At 36.6% G+C, this 19,374-nt stretch overlaps 1 long non-coding RNA gene across 6 annotated transcripts in view; it reads right to left on the bottom strand.

The window, feature by feature from the left end:
- Positions 1-19,374, bottom strand: part of LOC103514293 — a 62,037-nt gene that overhangs the window by 35,254 nt on the left and 7,409 nt on the right. For 5 of the 6 annotated variants that reach the window (XR_003392910.1, XR_003392907.1, XR_003392908.1 and 2 more), the window contains exons 3-4: positions 12,721-12,850; positions 10,520-10,626 (exon numbers count right to left, since the gene is read on the bottom strand). This is a non-coding gene — a long non-coding RNA (uncharacterized LOC103514293). Of the gene's footprint in view, positions 1-10,512; positions 10,627-12,720; positions 12,851-19,374 lie in introns of all 6 variants that reach the window. The other variant, XR_003392911.1, reaches the window with a different exon arrangement.

Raw genomic sequence — 19,374 nt, 5'->3', positions numbered from 1 at the left:
GTAGTAGGTCTGTTATCCCAAGGCCTTGATGTAACCTAGAAGTACCCTCACTGGTATATTTTAACCTCCCCAGTTTCTCTAAAATTCACCTGTAGCACCTCTAAAGAGTCTCTTACAACGCTGACGCCTTCCAATATTCAATGTCTACCGTGTGACATATACAGGATGTAAATGTCTGAATGTACAATATATTTGAATACTATGTTGTATAGTATACAGGGTGTCAACACACAGGAGGCAGAATTGGAAAAAAAATAGAGGAACTATGCATACGTACAGGACAGAGGCATAGACAAAAACAACACTAACCAACACAATCAACAAGAGCAACGCAATTATCAACAACAATAAAGGCCTAAGAAGTAGTAGGTACCTACATAGGAGCTACAAAATAATTTTAGAAGTCTAGACAATGGGAGAGAATCGAAAAGTCTCTTTTCTGCAAATGTGGCTTTTTAACATCCAGCCAATGGCATGGTCATTCACCCTCGTTCCGAGTTGGTATTAAATTAGTTTGAAGGCATCAATGCATTTAATTAGGTTACCCAATTTATTATTGAAGTTATTGATATTTATTAGGTAAGTATATTACATAGGATACGAAACCATTTTTCCCTCGTGCTAACAAAATCCGAGATTTTTCCATTTTTCACACTTCCAACGCATGAAAATCAAGCACTAGCGGAAAGTAAACACAAAACAGCTACGCACACATTATTTTCAATCTATTTAACATCGTTCTGACTTTTTTAGGAAAATAAAATGTGTGAGCTCACCTCGAACGCCTACATATTGTGACGTTTACGTAAACATTTTGCAAGGGGAGGAAATTTGTATGAAATATGTTGTGAACTATAGGCAGGTATGGAGGTTTTTCGGTTGAGGAGAGAGGGATGTACGAGCAGGCATTAATGGTGGGCATTCCAGGATGTGGATGACGGTTAATACAGAGCCACATTGACAGGATGTAAGAAAATGGATTAATCTTTTCCGCTGGAGAAATTGGACAATTCCCATGTAAGTATACATAATTATGTATACAAAATGAAGATCTAAAACTAAATTTCTCAGAATAAATAAATTTACTTTGTTCTACTCGTATAAGTACTTTTTCCCCAGAGTCAATCTAGAACCTAGAACGACAACATCTAAACTGAGATGAAGAAAACTGTGAAGAATCTTTTCAAGTAATATTATCCCCCTCAAAAGGACTTGTAATCTTCTTAAACATTGGAGTAATATTGGAAAAACTTTGTCAAACATGTTATACGAGCTGTTTTTTTTTTTTTTTTTTTTTTTTTTGAAGATTGATTCAAGATAAATGTTAACATTTACAATTTATGGTTTTGTCTACACAAACATACATAATTATATGGTTACCTAGCAAGTAGATAACTACCTACTTGCCTAAGTAAAATAAATGCAAGTAGGTACTTCTCTAGGCAATGGAATATGGTATTAGGTTTGCAAAAGTGCTAATTCATCAGTCTGTAATTCGATTGGGAATTGCTGATAGCTTGTTGCTAGTAGAACCAAGTCCTTATAGGACCAATGAAGCTATCAGCAGGTACTCATCATAATCAACAATACCAGGGTTTTCAATAACAGTATTTTATCAGCTGACCTTATAGGACCAATGAAGCTATCAGCAGGTACTCATCATAATCAACAATACCAGGGTTTTCAATAACAGTATTTTATCAGCTGATATGTATCTAATATATCCTGACATATATTAATAAATCCAGATAAACCATGAATGTACCAGTTGTAAAGACGTACCTATACGTTTGCAAGTAGGTATTACCTACATAATTATTATTAACGTGGGTAGACATTCTTAATCGGAATAGGTATGAAATGTCGCGACTCAAGGACCTGGGTGTATGAACTGTTAACAGTTTTAACTACACAATTTGAAGGATAAGATTCCCAAAACTCTCTGAAAATCTTGAATTTTTAAAACCCATCAACTTTTCCACCTGTCTTCAAAGGAGCTTTCTTACGAAGCGAAAGTATTGAGGTGTGAACAACGACATGCTTCAGAAGAAAACAGGTACTGCATTATTCCATGAGTAGAAAATGGTTACTGAATAATTATCTAGTTGAACAGGAAATGAGTCAACGAAATATTGTAAGGATAAAGGATAAATGAGGACATGAGGAGCCCTTGAATGAAATTCAGAATGGAGGAGACAAGACGGAAAGTGGAGAAAAGAAAGACGTAACAAAAAGAGAAGAAGTAGAAGAAGAGTGAAATGAAGAGGAGGAAAGACAAGAATGGAAAACAAAATGCAATTAAGCATTAAGCACACATACACTTGAAAGGTTTTAATAATAATATTGAAAAATGGGAGTATTTTTAGTTAGCGCTAAAAACGTGTGTTGCCAATGAGTTTGAACTTTGGGAAAATTTAGTACAATACCTAATACATATTATAAACAATTTAATACTTAATTAATTAGGTATGTAAAAAAATGTGAATTTATGCGTTTAGCTTCAATATTTATGTAAATTTTCTCCACTAAGCTCCACAGCCTTCTGTGGGTAGGTATATTGGAAAATCAACTTCCATTCAACGGGAACTTCATTATTTTATTATCACGACCTCAGCCCCTGACACCAATGTGACAGGCGGACCCCATTTCAGTGGCGACTCACAGGATTCTGGCAAAGGTAAAAAAATCTGGCGACTTCATAGTTTATATAGGGATAAAGTTGAATGCCAAAACTAATATTTCTATCATACTCTGGACATTATTATGTACATGTATGCTAAATGATACAATGTATCACCATATGAAATAATAATGTCAGCGAAATATGAAATAATAATATTGTTGCCCACTTCCAAATTTTTCGCCACAAGTGGTGAAATTTGTGGCCCAATTTTTCAAGTGTCAAGTTCACTAGTGTGTGTTTTCTAACTCTGTGTGGTAGGTATCTAAAATTCTCCAAATTAGTGGATGCGACCAAAACTCTGGGTTAGTGGATGCTCCAAAATTCCTCTGCCTAAATATAATTATAGTTAAAGAAGGTATAAGAATGTGTACCTACATAGGTACATATTGTTATTTATCTGTTAGTACCTACAAATTTGATGTAATGAAAAAAATCTGGCGACTTCATAGTTTATATAGGGATAAAGTTGAATGCCAAAACTAATATTTCTATCATACTCTGGACATTATTATGTACTTACATATATGCTAAATGATACAATGTATCACCATATGAAATAATAATGTCAGTGAAATATGAAATAATAATATTGTTGCCCACTTCCAAATTTTTCGCCACAAGTGGTGAAATTTGTGGCCCAATTTTTCAAGTGTCAAGTTCACTAGTGTGTGGTTTCTAACTCTGTGTGGTATCTAAAATTCTCCAAATTAGTGGATGCGACCAAAACTCTGGGTTAGTGGATGCTACCAAATTCCTCTGCCTAAATATAATTATAGTTAAAGAGGGTATAGGAATGGGTACTTACATAGGTACATATTGTTATTTATCTGTTAGTACCTACAAATTTGATTAATGAAGTTGGTGAATTCTGAAGATGGGAACAAACCTGGTCGGTTGATTTGATGCGATTTTTTTTTATGGTAACTGGAAGTATAAAGCTATAATGCTATAAAGCACAGCATAGATTTCAGTGCAAAAGTTTCGTCAGTCTTTAATAACTTGACATTCCTTTGTTCCTGTGGATATAGCCGACATAAAGCGCAATTACAAACTTATATCCTTAATCACATAAAGTGCTCCGTTTCTACAACCCTAAAATGGCTGCCACTTTTACAAACTTTAAATTTCTATTGAAGATTTTTTTTTATTTAGAAAATTCAGCGAAGGATGAAACGCAAGACGGAGTGTGTGATAAATGAAAGCTGATAAAACATGTTCCTCTTCCTCTTTCTTACACAAATGTTCACCTCCCCCTCAACATTATTTTCTTCCCCCCAAAACAAGTACAAAATTAGGTACTTTCTTACACAAATGTTCACCTCCCCCTCAACATTATTTTCTTCCCCCCAAAACCCGCAAGTACAAAATTAGGTACCCCCCACCCCCCATTCCCTAAGAATATAATCTACATGCCCCTTTTGAGCCAAGAACTTTCCGTATTGCGTGCGTTAAAAAGATGTTCTTGAAGAAGATTATAAATAAAAGACAAGGACTGGGACATACTGTTATTTTATTATCTTATCTTTGTATATAATTAAATTATACAGGGTGAATGGTCAGAAAAGGATTTTCAGACTCTAGACGGAGTGTGTGATAAATGAAAGCTGATAAAACATGTTCCTCTTCCTCTTTCTTACACAAATGTTCACCTCCCCCTCAACATTATTCTTCCCCCCAAAACCCGCAAGTACAAAATTAGGTACCCCCCATTCCCTAAGAATATAATCTACATGCCCCTTTTGAGCCAAGAACTTTCCGTATTGCGTGCGTTGAAAAGATGTTCTTGAAGAAGATTGTAAATAAAAGACAAGGACTGGGACATACTGTACATTCCCTAAGAATATAATCTACATGCCCCTTTTGAGCCAAGAACTTTCCGTATTGCGTGCGTTGAAAAGATGTTCTTGAAGAAGATTATAAATAAAAGACAAGGACTGGGACATACTGTAATTTTATTATCTTTTCTTTGTATATAATTAAATTATACAGGGTGAATGGTCAGAAAAGGGTTTTCAGACTCGTTAGGCTACATTCATAAAGAGAAAAGTTATTGTAAAATGATGACTGTGTACACTGTACAACCCAGGAGCTTGAAAGGCTTGAACAATAAACGACACGATATATCACACAAAACACGTACCCTATGCACAAACAAAACACATCGTTTTGTACGTGTATAATAATTACGGTAATAATTCACTTTTATAATTTAAACTTCCTTCAGAAACATAAAATAACGTCACAACCGATGTACTTTGGGGCTAGGAAACAAAAGCCATCTCAGGTACTTAGGTATAGGTAACTATCTGGCTGATGGATTTCTCAGAAAAAGGAAAGCTTCAAAAATCACAGCATAAATGACACGGAAAGCACAGGACTCGGAGACAAAAGGAAGAGAGAAGGAAAGCAAAAATCTCTTCCCCAATGTTCTTTTTCCTTTATTATATTCCTCCCGTTGTCAAAAGGAATTAGTTGGGATAGAGAAAGAATAGAACAATGGGCGTCAAAGATGGGAATGGTTAGGTTAGGTGGAAAAAATGCATTATGAGAAATGAGGACTCAATGGAAGAGAAAAAAGACGATAGAAAATGAGAGATGATAATGGGAAGGGAAGAATGTGGAGAGATAAAAGGCCATGTGGTGGGAGAGGGCTAATGGGGCAGTGGTGTGTCGCACGGTTGGGATGGGAACCATGTTTCTCATCTTTTCAAGAGTAACCAAAAGGAAATGAGCTTTATGAACTTTCGAGATGATAACTTTGTAAATTAATGTCTCAATAAGCTTGGTGGATAGGTCTACCTTCCTTGTATCGTTCCTTAAGTACACCTTCCTTATGTACCATGTACCCTGGTCGAATGAAGAGAAGGCAATTTTCAATTGAAATTCAGGGACATATTTTTGTCGATTCTATCGGAGTAGGAGTAGAACCCTGGATATTTTATAGCAGCAAGGGCGTTGCCAGTAGCCACTAGCCACTGATAATCCTGCACTCATGCAGTACTTCCAATACCTATACGTTGCCCCTACAGTTTATCATTGTAAAACCCATTAGGATGTTTATATTAGAGGGTAAGGGAAAATACCTTCTTTTGAAGCTATGTTTTCTTCTGACTGTTGTACCTAGATATTTCACCTCAAGAGGGGCATTAAGTTTTGAAGAACCACACACCCTATGTGGTCTGTGACTAATGGAATGACAAAAACAATACCTTCCTACGCATTGAAAACAGTAGGAACTTTTGAAGAGCTTCTATTTTGGGAACTTTGTCTCTTCCCTTTTCTAACCTACACCACTGAGAGCGGGGGAGGGAATGGGAGGGACAGAGATAAAGTTCGCTTTGACGTGGGAAAATTAATTGAATTCGTATGAAGATAGAGACAGAGATATATATTCATGAGGGAGATAAGAGGGGATGCCTATACATTCCATTTGATGATTGATTGATATCTTTGTCAAGCTAAAGCGACAAGATGAGTGCGAGAGAAAGGGAAAGCGAGAAATAGAAATGGTGAGAAGAGAAAGACTCGATAAACAAATAAATAGATGAGCATGATAACAAAAGCAACGAGAAAAAGATAGCTTTGAACATAAAGTTTTTTTTCCTCTCCTACTTATATTTTCTGATCATTCTTTGATGAAAACAGACAATTTTATTGTTTTTTAATCATTTCACAGTATGATGACTTTTGCTTCCACTTCAGGTGGCTCAGTCCTTTTAAAAATACTCGAAAGAATCTGAACTCTCACTCGATCGACTCGACACTCGACAAAACAAACTCAAATCGATAAAAGAATAAAATCAATAAAAGAATAACAACTTTGCTTAGCTATACACGAAAATTATGTACAATATAACTACTGACTCTTTCTTTATCCAGGATTACATTTGACAATATCATGTAGGTACCTTTAAGATATGATTTTCAATATAAGACGCAAAATACAAATATCCTCAGGTCACACGTAGGTACATGAATGCAAATATTCATACTACTACAAATATTGCTAACTTAGCAGAAAAGACTCCCTTCTACATAACATCATAACAACTTTGCTTAGCTATACACGAAAATTATGTACAATATAACTACTGACTCTTTCTTTATCCAGGATTACATTTGACAATATCATCATGTACAGACCTACCTTTAGGATATGATTTTCAATATAAGACGCAAAATACAAATATCCTCAGGTCACACGTACATGATGAATGCAAATATTCATACTACTACAAATATTGCTAGCTTAGCAGAAAAGTCTCCCTTCTACATAACATCATGGAATGGAGTTAGGTACCTATGCAAAATATGGTATTAGGTTTGCAAAAGTGCTAATTCATCAGTCTGTAATTCGATTTGGAATTGCTGATAGCTTGTTGCTAGTAGAACCAAGTCCTTATAGGACCAATGAAGCTATCAGCAGGTAGTCATCATAATCAACAATACCAGGGTTTTCAATAACAGTATTTTATCAGCTGATATCTAATATATCCTGACATATGTTAATAAATCCACAGATAAACCATGAATGTACCAGTTGTAAAGACGTACCTATACGTTTGCAAGTAGGTATTACATAATCATTATTAACGTGGGTATAGACATTCTTAATCGTATTAGGTATGAAATGTCGCGACTCAAGGACCTGTGGGTGTATGAACCGTTAACCGTTTTAACTACACAATTTGAAGAGTCACTTAGGCACAGACCACATAGGGTGTGTGGTTCTTCAAAACTTAATGCCCCTCTTGAGGTGAAATATCTAGGTACAACAGTCAGAAGAAAACATAGCTTCAAAAGAAGGTATTTTCCCTTACCCTCTAATATAAACATCCTAATGGGTTTTACAATGATAAACTGTAGGGGCAACGTATAGGTATTGGAAGTACTGCATGAGTGCAGGATTATCAGTGGCTAGTGGCTACTGGCAACGCCCTTGCTGCTATAAAATATCCAGGGTTCTACTCCTACTCCGATAGAATCGACAAAAATATGTCCCTGAATTTCAATTGAAAATTGCCTTCTCTTCATTCGACCAGGGTACATGGTACATAAGGAAGGTGTACTTAAGGAACGATACAAGGAAGGTAGACCTATCCACCAAGCTTATTGAGACATTAATTTACAAAGTTATCATCTCGAAAGTTCATAAAGCTCATTTCCTTTTGGTTACTCTTGAAAAGATGAGAAACATGGTTCCCATCCCAACCGTGCGACACACCACTGCCCCATTAGCCCTCTCCCACCACATGGCCTTTTATCTCTCCACATTCTTCCCTTCCCATTATCATCTCTCATTTTCTATCGTCTTTTTTCTCTTCCATTGAGTCCTCATTTCTCATAATGCATTTTTTCCACCTAACCTAACCATTCCCATCTTTGACGCCCATTGTTCTATTCTTTCTCTATCCCAACTAATTCCTTTTGACAACGGGAGGAATATAATAAAGGAAAAAGAACATTGCCCTCTTGAGGTGAAATATCTAGGTACAACAGTCAGAAGAAAACATAGCTTCAAAAGAAGGTATTTTCCCTTACCCTCTAATATAAACTTCCTAATGGGTTTTATATTAATATACTGTATTAGGGGCAACGTATAGGTGTTGGAAGTACTGCATGAGTGCAGGATTATCAGTGGCTAGTGGTAACGCACTTGCTGCTATAAAATATCCAGGGTTCTACTCCTACTCCGATAGAATCGACAAAAATATGTCCCTGAATTTCAATTGAAAATTGCCTTCTCTTCATTCGACCAGGGTACATAAGGAAGGTGTACTTAAGGAACGATACAAGGAAGGTAGACCTATCCACCAAGTTTATTGAGACATTAATTTACAAAGTTACCATCTAGGAAGTTCATAAAGCTCATTTCCTTTTGGTTACTCTTGAAAAGATGAGAAAAGTGGTTCCCAACCGTGCGACACACCACTGCCCTATTAACCCTCTCCCACCACATGGCTAGGTAGACCTATCCACCAAGTTTATTGAGACATTAATTTACAACTTTACCATCTAGAAAGTTAATAATAACGGGAGAAATATAATAAAGGAAAAAGAACATTGGGGAAGAGATTTTTGCTTAGATGGTAAAGCTCATTTCCTTTTGGTTACTCTTGAAAAGATGAGAAACGTGGTTCCCATCCCAACCGTGGGACACACCACTGCCCTATTAGCCCTCTCCCACCACATGGCCTTTTATCTCTCCATTCTTCCCTTCCCATTATCATCTCTCATTTTCTATCGTATTTTTTCTCTTCCATTGAGTCCTCATTTCTCATAATGCATTTTTTTCCACCTAACCATTCCCATCTTTGACGCCCATTGTTCTATTCTTTCTCTATCCCAACTAATTCCTTTTGACAACGGGAGAAATACCTATAATAAGGGAAAAAGAACATTCCACATGGCCTTTTATCTCTCCATTCTTCCCTTCCCATTATCATCTCTCATTTTCTATCGTCTTTTTTCTCTTCCATTGAGTCCTCATTTCTAATAATGCATTTTTTCCACCTAACCTAACCATTCCCATCTTTGATACCCATTGTTCTATTCTTTCTCTATCCCAACTAATTCCTTTTGACAACGGGAGAAATATAATAAAGGAAAAAGAACATTGGGGAAGAGATTTTTGCTTTCCTTCTCTCCTCCTTTTGTCTCCGAGTCCTGTGCTTTCCGTGTCATTTATGCTGTGATTTTTGAAGCTTTCCTTTTTCTGAGAAATCCATCAGCCAGATAGTTACCTACCTGAGTACCTGAGATGGCTTTTGTTTCCTAGCCCTCCGAGTCCTGTGCTTTCCGTGTCATTTATGCTGTGATTTTTGAAGCTTTCCTTTTTCTGAGAAATCCATCAGCCAGATAGTTACCTATACCTAAGTACCTGAGATGGCTTTTGTTTCCTAGCCCCAAAGTACATCGGTTGTGACGTTATTTTATGTTTCTGAAGGAAGTTTAAATTATAAAAGTGAATTATTACCGTACGATTGAAAATATTTTCCACACTAAAACACAAATCATGTTTGCGTAAACACATCAGTAGATTGCTGCAGGTATTGTTTGTTTTTCCAAAATAAAATTCGATGATTAATGTGAAGATGTGTTGTTAGTTGGTGGGCCAAATTGCACCTGGAATTCCCGCTCTAAAAATTATGTAGGCAATGTAGAATTGTAGATATGGAGGAATAGAATATCTACAGGACCTATACAGGTAGTGGAAATAAACAATTAGAACCGATGAAGGTAAAAGGTGAGAAAAAACCGCACTATATGCAACGTGCAACATTGCTGCACTTATCTGGCCAGAACGATGATGGATTAACGATTGAAAATATTTTCCACACTAAAACATAAATCATGTTTGCGTAAACACATCAGTAGATTGCTGCAGGTATTGTTTGTTTTTCCAACATAAAATTCTATGATTAATGTGAAGATGTGTTGTTAGTTGGTGGGCCAAATTGCACCTGGAATTTTCGCTCTAAAAATTATGTAGGTAATGTAGATATGGAGGAATAGAATACCTATAGGAACTATATAGGACTATAGGTAGTGGAAATAAACAATTAGAACCGATGGAAGTAAAAGGTGAGAGAAAACCTATAGAACAAACCCATTTTCAAAGATAATCTTGTTACCTATAGCTTACAATGGACCTGGACCTTGTCCAAGATATCGTTAGAGTGAAGATTATTACAATAGCTAATATTATAAAATTTAGATAATCTTGCTTGTTACCTATAGCTTACAATGGACCTGGACTTTGTCCAAGATATCGTTAGAGTGAAGATTATTACAATAGCTAATATTATAAAATTTATATAGGTACTCACTAGTCACCTATTTCCACATCACCGGTTGGCATTAGAAGACGCAACGATGTTACAGCACTCCGTTGACAGCCTAGTCAGAAGAGCTCCAGAAGGAAGCTGGGACTCCAGAGAACACTGAAAATAAGAAAGAAAACCCATTAGAAGGGCTAGAAAACACGTAGTTAAGGGACAGAAAATATCCCCATTAAGTTCACTGGGGCAGGAATTCAATTAAACTAAAACGTACTATGGACTAGTTTTCCGTTTTTCCTTGCTCTTTCCAAAGTGGCATTGAATAAAAATCATCATTATCCCTACTTAATGAACTGGAAAGTCGTTCGAGTTTTCACGCTGATTTGCGTCATGGTCAAACGAGAGAAAGCTAAAGAGGAAATTTCCGTCTGAAGCCACCTGACTTACCTTGAGAGGAAGCTGGGACTCCAGAGAACACTGAAAATAAGAAAGAAAACCCATTAGAAGGGCTAGAAAACACGTAGTTAAGGGACAGAAAATATTCCCATTAAGTTCACTGGGGCAGGAATTCAATTAAACTAAAACGTATACTATGGACTAGTTTTCCGTTTTTCCCTGCTCTTTCCAAAGTGGCATTGAATAAAAATCATCATTATCCCGACTTAATGAACTGGAAAGTCGTTCGAGTTTTCACGCTGATTTGCGTCATGGTCAAACGAGAGAAAGCTGAAGAGGAAATTTCCGTCTGAAGCCACCTGACTTACCTTGAGACAGACTAATAGTTCTTTCAGACAAATTAACTCCGTTCAGACAAATGACCTTCAGACCGATTACAGACCTTCAAAGATTAATTACCTCTGTGCCCGAGCGATTTAAAGGTTCAGTTTAAATTTTCTTAGATTTGAATCCCGATTTAAGCGGTAATTTTCCAACAGAAACTTCCAGTTCCCGATGGCATACTCCAAGATAAACAAAGCTACACTCTATCATCCTCAAATTTCACAACAAGACTCCGTTCAGACAAATGACCTTCAGACCGATTACAGACCTTCAAAGATTAATTACCTCTGTGCCCGAGCGATTTAAAGGTTCAGTTTGAATTTTCTTAGATTTGAATCCCGGTTTAAGCGATGACATACTCCAAGATAAACAAAGCTACACTCTATCATCCTCAAATTTCACAACAAAAGAAACTTTCTTCTCTCTGAATTGATAAGAATTGAACCCCAAACAAATAGATATCTAGGGATTGTGGATAGAATTATGGACACCAACGACTGTATTTCGACCCTGATATTTCCACCCAATGTCCAGTTTTGAATGCTTAACATGACAGGAGTCAAGAGTAGTGTTTATGACAAGAAATTAATTGGCAAATGGGATGAGAATATTATCCTACTGGGGGACTCCGTACTCAGAATCATAAGTATTAAATAAACACTAGAGTAACTTTAATGAACACAAGAGTCACACCCTGTATACCTACAAAAGAAATAATAAAGATTTCCTATGGCGACATGGGGTGCATTTAGATTGATCTCATGTCTCAGCTCAAATGATGCACAGGTACATTTAGCGATGCACAGGTATTAATTACAATACATTTAGTGATTCATACAAGAGCTTACAATACGTTCACATGTGCATTGGGCATTCAGGATGCCAAACAAATTAACACGGATAAACAGATATACTGACAATAAGCAAAAGAACACCATAATGGTACTAGCAGGTTGCCCGTGCTTCACCACAGAAAAATTGTCAGAACTCGAGATCAGTGGATTTCGACAAAATCCTTTCTTATTGCACATCTACATAGAACATATTATGTATCAGGGATATTCCTACCAAATTTCAGCTTTCTAGGTGTTGGGATTCTAAAAGAGAGTGTGAATGGAACTTGCTTTGTAGAAAACTAGAAAAGTAAAGAGTAAAAGTGGCACTTACTGGATAGTTGTCCTCTGGAATCTGGAACGCTTATATCAAAGGCTTTGCTTATATGAAACATGCCCAACTTTGCTTATATCAAGGGGTATCAGGGATATTCCTACCAAATTTCAGCTTTCTAGGTGTTGGGATTCTAAAAGAGTGTGTGAATGGAACTTGCTTTGTAGAAAACTTAGAAAAGTAAAGAGTAAAAGTGGCTCTTACTGGATAGTTGTCCTCTGGAATCTGGAACGCTTATATCAAAGGCTTTGCTTATAATTATGAAACATGCTGAAAACTAGAAAAGTAAAGAGTAAAAGTGGCACTTACTGGATAGTTGTCCTCTGGAATCTGGAACGCTTATATCAAAGGCTTTGCTTAGGTATATGAAACATACCCAACTTTGCTAATATCAATGACTGCACAAATCTACAGCTGAACTGAAAGATGGATGAAGTTGCTGAAACAAAGCAAATGGAGGATATGGATTTTGGTTAGAATGATGAATGGAAGGTTAAATCTTATACCTATGGGACTTGGGTACCATGTTACGAGTATGTACCTATCAATGGCAAAGATTTTGCAACTCCCGACTTTAGTAAGTACAGGAAAAACGTCTACATGTATTGAGTTAGGAAAAACTCTAAAAAGAGCTTTGTATAGGGACATTAATGTCGTGTTACGACTAGTAAAGGATTACAAGATTGCATTAGGAAAATTTCCCCAATGATCCCTCACCCGCATGAATGAATTATGTCGGTGATTGATAATAATGGCAGTTGAGAAAAGCAAGAAGAAGAAGAGAAGAATGGTAAGGAAGAGTAACCCCAATGATCCCTCACCCGCATGAATGAATTATGTCGGTGATTGATAATAATGGCAGTTGAGAAAAGCAAGAAGAAGAAGAAGAAGAAGAAGAAGAAGAAGAGAAGAATGGTAAGGAAGAGTAGAAGCATTAGGAGGAGGAGGAGGTGGATAAAGGAGGTGGTGGATAAAGGAGGAGAGGTAAGAACAGAAGGAGCAGGAAGAAGAGGAAGTTGGCAAATGAGATGGAGGAGGCGGATGAGGTTCAGAAGGAATAGGTGGGGGACAAAGGAAGGGAGAATAAACAGATGGAGAACAAGCTGGGCCCGTCCCTCCGGGAATTTTTTAGCCCGTAGTTTACTCGATTAACCTAAAGACCTAAAGCATTTACATACCTAATACTCAAGCAAAAGCAAGTGAACAGCTATTCTGCATACCAACCTCTTGTCATTTTCCACCATGTTTTAAAGCTAACATTGATGTCATTTGCCATTTATTTTACACTTTTTTCATCACCACCCTCACTCTGGCTAATCGATTCTCATTCGTTTTAATTATTCCTCTTAGCGGGAAATGTATTCCAATGGGATAGATTTAAATTATGCTACTAGAGTACACAAATTATTTAAATCCACCTCCTTTTTTCATCACCACCCTCACTCTGGCTAATCGATTCTCATTCGTTTTAATTATTCCTCTTAGCGGGAAATGTATTCCAATGGGATAAATTTAAATTATGCTACTAGAGTACTAGAGTACACAAATTATTTAAATCCACCTCGTTTTAAGCTTCTGGTGGAATAATTTTTAGTGTGGTGTGAAATATGTAGATTTGAGTAGGGTAAAAGCACCCGTTGTTCGTCCACAAGGGCAATTTCCGAGTAAAATTCGCTCTACAAACTGGACCAGACCGTTCGATATTTTATTCCGATTTTTGCACCATTTTTTCGGGCATGAAGATTACTTTTCAATTGTATTTGGCACTTTTTGAGGTCAAATTTGAGAGGGACACTTAGGATAGGAATACCCAGCAATGTATTGTCGACGACAAAAGTATTTGGGTTATTTTTTGAGGTCACATTTGAGAGGAACACTTAGGATAGGAATACCCAGCAATGTATTGTCGACGACAAAAGTATTTGGGTTCTTTTTTGAGGTCACATTTGAAAGACAGACAGGCGCATTTAGAATGGGGATGTCCAATTATGTACTGTGTCCATTACAGTCTCTTCCTTCTTCATTCTAGTTTTAACAAAACTCCAATTTAGATAGACCAGTGGTGGGCGCACTAAATAAATCTATGTAGGCATAGGTATCACGAACAATGTCCGTTTTCAATTTAATCAAACTTGATAGAAGCCCCACTCTAAACCATAAAATTGCTTTGTTTGACAAATTGAATTCTATGTATAGCCAAAAGTCAACAATGAACGAATGCATCAATTTTCTACGAAACCCATATTATTCCATACTTACCTATCTACATACATTTGATTTTATAGATACCTATCTATTACATATACCTCCTCTTCCTACTACAGCTCGTTCCGGTATACCTACATAATATGCAAACATATAAGACAAACATTGAAACAAACACTAATAAAGTAACTATTAGAACTATTGGTACGCTTTAGGTATCTACCGAAATAAAATGTCTAACCATTTCAATCGTCTTAGATCAAAGGAAATTTCCCAAGCATGAAATTTAAATAGTGGCACATAAATGGTTTCTTCAGATTAAAATTGATCCCAAGGCCAAGGTAAACATTTAGCCTTGATAAAGTGAGTATCAATTGAGATAAAGGCATGTGATGTATCAACTTGATCCCTCTGGGACATTTATGTATTAACGACGCCTGACAATGTTTGTTTAATTTGTGGCATGATTTCCATTCCTCGGAAAGGCTTCGGAAAGAATGAAAAGCACTCCAATCTCCACATGGTCGAGTGATGTTTTCATTGGAAATTTAGGTGTAAGTCTAAAAGCAGGATACCTATATGTTTTTTTTTTTGTCCATTAGGCGTTTCAACGTCACAGTCGCATGTCACAATCACACATTAACGTTGTAAAAGCTAACTACCTACATTCGTCCTATTCCATTATTGTTTCTTTTAACAGGTGCCCGAAAAACCATGAACCCAAGAAAGAACCCTGTAGATACCTATTTTTACAATAAATAGTTTGTTTAGGTAGGTATATGAAGTGCAATCGTACACCTTAATGCACGAAATACAGAGTGCACCATGTGATGAACTTAAATAATGCACATCGTGCACCATAATGCTGCAGTGCACGTCATGTAGTGCACTATATGCAACGTGCAAGTCCAATTTATCAAACTCAGGCACACAAATCTTGTTCGTCCAAGTTGGATTTACCCTGCTTAATGCATAAGCTCGATATTAGCTATTAGGTGGGTGTGTAGATATCCTTATAGGTTCTTCTCCTATGAAATATTGATGAAAAGTATTGGGAGTATTGGGAATCGCTGTGCCGTGTAAACTGCACAAGGTAGGAGGTACGATTCCTATCGAAATGTCCTATAAATTATCTCCAGCCTTATACCACATACAAACCGCCTAGGTATTTGAATATTTTTACCAGTTAACTACCTACATTCGTCCTATTCCATTATTGTTTCTTTTAACAGGTGCCCGAAAAACCTTGGACCCAAGAAAGAACCCTGTAGACACCTATTTTTACAATAAATAAGTAGTTTGTTTATATGAAGTGCAATCGTACACCTTAATGCACGAAATACAGAGTGCACCATGTGATGAACTTAAATGAACATCGTGCACCACAATGCTGCAGTGCACGTCATGTAGTGCACTAAATGCAACGTGCAACATTGCTGCACTTATCTGGCCAGAACGATGATGGATTAACGATTGAAAATATTTTCCACACTAAAACACAAATCATGTTTGCGTAAACACATCAGTAGATTGCTGCAGGTATTGTTTGTTTTTCCAATATAAAATTCGATGATTAATGTGAAGATGTGTTGTTAGTTGGTGGGCCAAATTGCACCTGGAATTTTCGCTCTAAAAAATATGTAGGTAATGTAGATATGGAGGAATAGAATACCTATAGGAACTATATAGGTAGTGGAAATAAACAATTAGAACCGATGGAAGTAAAAGCTAGGTGAGAGAAAACCTAATTGGGAATCGCTGTGCCGTGTAAACTGCACAAGGTAGGAGGTACGATTCCTATCGAAATGTCCTATAAATTATCTCCAGCCATATACTACATACAAACCGCCTATTTGAATATTTTTACCGCAATTTATAAAAAGGCACATAGATAGATCCAATTTATCAAACTCAGGCACACAAATCTTGTTCGTCCAAGTTGGATTTACCCTGCTTAATGCATAAGCTCGATATTAGCTATTAGTGGGTAGATATCCTTCTGGGCTCTTCTCCTATGAAATATTGATGAAAAGTATTGGGAGTATTGGGAATCGCTGTGCCGTGTAAACTGCACAAGGTGGGAGGTACAATTCCTATCGAAATGTCCTATAAATTATCTCCAGCCATATACCACATACAAACCGCCTATTTGAATATTTTTACCGCAATTTATAAAAAGGCACATAGATGGGTAATAGGCATTCGAAATAGGATAGGAATCTATGTAAGAGTCGTCTGAGTCAAATGGCGAATTTATGTAAATAGGTTAAAACCAAAAACATACTATAGCTCTACAACTCTACATGAGTCAAATGGCGAATTTATGTAAATAGGTTAAAACCAAAAACATACTATAGCTCTACAACTCTACATTTTATCCCTATGTTATGTGTGGTCCCTTTGAAAACATAAGTGTAGCTAGGTAGCTACCTCTCTTCTTATTATAGGTATCTTATTTATATTCAACACTTGAGGCTACCTTATATTTCGAACAGGCAATTTGTAAGAAGTATTTCTGTGTTAGTTTGGAATCTTGACCAAATCGGGCTGCCTCGCCACAGGAGAGATATAAAAAAATATGAGAACTTATGAAACTCAAAGCGACCTCTTCAGTTTTATACCTAGGTACAATAAAATGTCATGATCAAATATCATTACATAAAACTTCATGAGGTAGGTAGGTAGGTACTGTTTTACCCGAGTGGGCAAATTATCTCGAATCCATGGGGATAAAATCTCATACTCAGTTGGGATTGAACCTTTTCCCTTCTGTTTACCAAACGAGCATCTTGACCGTTTATGTGACTGAGACTAAAACAAATGGTGATAATAAGTAGGTAATAACAGGTAAAATTATTATTACGTAATATATAGTCCTACAGACTAAGGGAATTCATACCTACTTAAGCTGTTTTCTACCACCTGAATCTTGGAGCTACATACCGATGTGGGCAAATTATCTCGAATCCATGGGGATAAAATCTCATACTCAGTTGGGATTGAACCTTTTCCCTTCTGTTTACCAAACGAGCATCTTGACCGCGTTTATGTGACTGAGACGGATCTATAAAGCTACAAACAAGTTTAAAGAAAACCACATGATACTGGGCTACTGGGAAAAGAACACCAAAGGTCAGCATTTAAACGAATTTACTCGTTTTTCCTTTAAAAGATGAGGTAGGTAAGTTTCTACAGTTATCTTGTGTAGGTACTGTAAATGTATTAAGTGTACAGTCTTTCTCTCTAGATTATTTAGTTAAAGAAGGAAGTAGCATCTGGTCTGTCACTTTCATTTGCCTGCTTTCCAGCTCCTCGGATTTTAACTTTTACGTACAAGTTGCAAGGTTACAATTGTACCTATATAAATGAACTGAATGAAAACAATGGTAGATTGGTAGAAGGTCTGTCAGACGACTTTCCAGCTCCTCGGATTTTAACTTTTACGTACAAGTTGCAAGGTTACAATTGTACCTATATAAATGAACTGAATGAAAACAATGGTGGTTTGGTAGAAGGTCTGTCAGACGGGGGTGAAGGTTTGCTCTACTTTGTCAACTTTGTGAGTGTCCAAACTGTATAATTAATTGTAAAAGTTTGTTTGATAGGGCTTTTAACCTCACCTAATACCTAACTGCTAAGTGTTTTAGAGGCGAATTGTATAAAATTGCTAATACTTTTATAAATCGAATTTCTCTGAGTGACATTAAATTTATGCTATTGATGTTAAATCAGTACCTATGTGAATCCAGCCCGAAGGCCTCCAAGTTTATTCCTTTCTGTACTGTATTCGCTAATGAAACTCTTACCACTTAAGAGTGCTCAGATGTTAAAGAATTCCAGCAGAAGGGTCTGCAATTTATGTTATTGAATTTAATTGAAAACAATTATCTAAAAAGCTCAAATGAAATTTCTCTTTTCTCACTCCTTGTTCCTTTTCTTGATAGTGTCTGCTGTGTGAGTTTCAGTGTCATCATCATCATCATCATCATCATCATCACACTTATTAATTGTTTCCATTTGCTAAAGGTTCAGAGCCTGTTGTTTTATGTCTGTCTTTCTTAAGTACTACTCGTCGAATTATTCTCATAAGAATTATTCTCATAAGTTCAAACTCTCTGCCATCTACCAGAATGGTTTGTACTTTTGGACTAACTGATGTGAAGAGGCACATACGAGCTTGTACCGATAGGTACTTCTATTGTTTTTAAAGACAGTATATGTACGTAGGTACATTCATACATGGCTAAAAATAATGTAGGTCTATTCATAAGGGCTACCTTCTGTTTTAGCCTTAACAAAGCCCAGTCAGGGTATCTTCCTAAATGAAAAATACCCAACGTACACAATGTGTAGATACATTGTACCTTGAACACACGTAAAAAGTACTTGTACACGGGAAGCACAGCATAGATTTCAGTGCAAAAGTTTCGTCAGTCTTTAATAACTTGACATTCCTTTGTTCCTGTGGATATAGCCGACATAAAGCCCAATTACAAACTTATATCCTTAATCACATAAAGTGCTCCCTTTCTACAACCCTAAAATGGCTGCCACTTTTACAAACTTTAAATTTCTATTGAAGATTTTTTTTATTTAGAAATTTCAGCGAAGGATGAAACGCAAGACGGAGTGTGTGATAAATGAAAGCTGATAAAACATGTTCCTCTTCCTCTTTCTTACACAAATGTTCACCTCCCCCTCAACATTATTTTCTTCCCCCCCAAACCCCCAAGTACAAAATTAGGTACCCCCCCCCCC

This window comes from Diaphorina citri, unplaced genomic scaffold (genome assembly GCF_000475195.1).
Source record: "Diaphorina citri unplaced genomic scaffold, Diaci psyllid genome assembly version 1.1 scaffold1118, whole genome shotgun sequence".
Classification (NCBI taxonomy): domain Eukaryota; kingdom Metazoa; phylum Arthropoda; class Insecta; order Hemiptera; family Psyllidae; genus Diaphorina; species Diaphorina citri.
Note: the sequence above shows the minus strand (reverse complement) of the source record. Positions and strands in the feature narration are given on the sequence as shown.